This window comes from Salarias fasciatus, chromosome 3 (assembly GCF_902148845.1).
Source record: "Salarias fasciatus chromosome 3, fSalaFa1.1, whole genome shotgun sequence".
Lineage (NCBI taxonomy): Eukaryota > Metazoa > Chordata > Actinopteri > Blenniiformes > Blenniidae > Salarias > Salarias fasciatus.
This window is the reverse complement of record NC_043747.1, coordinates 26175093-26177420: the sequence shown is the minus strand read 5'-3', so window position 1 is coordinate 26177420 and position 2328 is coordinate 26175093. Positions and strand designations below refer to the sequence as shown.

Below are 2328 nucleotides of genomic sequence, written 5' to 3'. Positions count from 1 at the left end.
TGAGCCATTTAGGACGCGCCCATCTCAGACAGATCCATTCATGAAGATGAATTTCAGTACAAATTCTGGTCTAGATCATGTTGCTTTATACTTTTTCATAATATTTTCCTTCACGTGTTTTGGTTCAGTCTGCACAATGATCACGTGTATTTTTCAGTTTCTCTGAGAAACTCCAACAGCGTCCTTCACCCCCCATGCTCTCGGGCTCGGACCCTAATTCATAGTTCAGTGTATCTCATGGTATCAACTAATTGGTCCTGATCCTCAATTGAGTCTGAACCTTCTTCAGCTCTCAATGACTTCAACATCAAACTCTGTCCTCTAATCTCACTTCTTTCTCTCTTTATTCAGGTTGTGGAAATGCAGTTTGTCAGAGATCAGCTGTTCTTCTGTGGCCTCAGCTCTGAAGTCCAACCCCTCCCTCCTGAACCATCTGGAACATCTGTACCTGTGTGAGAACCCTCTGCAGGACTCAGGAGTTGAGCAGCTGTGTGGTTTTCTGGAGAATCCACTCTGTCGTCTGCAGACTCTGGAGTGAGTCGACTGTCTGTTCCTGTTGTAGAAGGAGAAATGTTTGTCAGCAGCTGTGATCTGAGACTCTGATCCTGCAGTGAGAGAGTGGACTGAGCTCAGCAGCAGCTGACTGGTGTGTGTGGACATGAGGAGGAGTGTGAATGTTGTGCTGACATGAGGATGATGTGTGTGATGAAGATCCACAACAACAGAACAGCTCATTGATCAGGACTCAGTAATGTGGAGCTGCTCATTTCTCCATCAACACATCTGATTGGTTCCTCCTCATTGATTCTGCTGCTTTCTCTCTTTACTCAGGTTGAACAGCTGCAGTTTGTCAGAGATCAGCTGTTCTTCTCTGGCCTCAGCTCTGAAGTCCAACCCCTCCCACCTGAAGAAGCTGCACCTGCGTTACAACCGTCTGCAGGATCCAGATGTGCAGCAGCTGGTTGATCTTCAGCAGAGTCCAGACTGCACCCTGCAGACTCTGAGGTCAGTAGATGGTTGGAGCAGGGTTTCCGCCAGACCTTTTCAGTGTGACCCCCTCAGTGTGTTGGTGTGACAGTGGTGGTCCTTCATGAGCTCTGAGCTGCTGACTGCTGCTCTGAACAGGACTGAAGTCCTCACTGCTTCACAGAGACTCTGATCATCTCCTCTCTTCTCTCTGCAGGTGGAAATACTGAATCCAGCAGTGAGTGACAGAGGAACCAGCAGAATATCTGCAGTGTGAAGAGCTGTGAGAGTCCAGCATCGAACCAGGGTTCCTCTGGATGTGACTCACTGGTTAACAGGAGAGTTCCATGTTAAAATGGTTGCAGATCTGTTGGTAAAGATTCATACTGTCTTCGATTACTTAGTAGCTAAAAAGGTTCTTTTAAAAGACAGATAGTGAGAGTAAAGTTACCTCTACTAGTTTCGGTCACATCCGGTGACCTTCCTCAGGAGGCGCCTCACGTGATGGGAAGCGACGTGTCAAATAGGCTGCTGGCTCTTCTTCTGATGTTTTCCAGACAGTAGGGGGAAATTACGCCCCCTACTGTCTGAGGCCTTCTCCAAGACTGCGTCCCATGTGCATGACAATGTGTACGCCCCGCAGGGTGCAGATCTGTTCCAGACAAAGACAGATGGTGTTTGACTCCATGAATCAGTTTATAAAAATGACAGACTTCAGAGCTTTGCTTCAGTAACAGTGAAGCTCCTTTTCTGACCAAATCAAATGATTCCTGGATTCCATCAGTGGATCCTGAACACTGTGTCTACATATCCAGGTCTGGAGTCAAGAAGTCAAGTCGGCTTCAGAGAATCTGCCTGGGATTGGAAAATGGTTTGTTTGCAGAATTTAAATCAAGTTGATGAACAAAAAGAAAAAATGTTCTGCAGCTTCAGTCCTTTGAAGTCAGTCAGTTTTGTGTCGTGTGTAGAGAAACTTTCCTGAAGTGTCAGAGGTCAGTGGACTGGTGGAAACATGGAGCTGCAGACGTCCTCTGGGTTCAGTATGCCTGTGTGTTTGTGTGTGTGTGTGTGTGTGTGTGTGTGTGTGTGTGTGTGTGTGTGTGTGTGTGTCTGTGTGTGTGTGTGTGTGTGGGTGAGCGTGTGTGTGTGTGTGTGTGTGTGTGTGTGTGTGTGTGTGTGTGTGTGTGTGTGTGTGTGTTCTTGTATTTCTATCCTTGTCGGGGCCAAATGTCCCCACAAGGATAGCAAAACGTGGAACGACGTGCCTTGTGGGGACCTTTTTCCGGTCCTAAGTAGGAGAAACAGTGTTTTCTTGACCATGTTGTTGTTACTGAAAAAAGTAAAAGTGCAAAAACATTTCTT

The 2328-nt window shown here is 46.9% G+C and overlaps 1 long non-coding RNA gene across 1 annotated transcript; it reads left to right on the top strand.

Moving 5' to 3' along the window:
• The first annotated feature begins 1229 nt into the window (after positions 1-1229).
• LOC115381930 (uncharacterized) lies at positions 1230-1665 on the top strand. The gene is made up of 2 exons (XR_003930489.1): positions 1230-1324; positions 1610-1665. It is a non-coding gene; the product is annotated as an uncharacterized LOC115381930 (long non-coding RNA).
• The last annotated feature ends 663 nt before the right edge of the window (positions 1666-2328 follow it).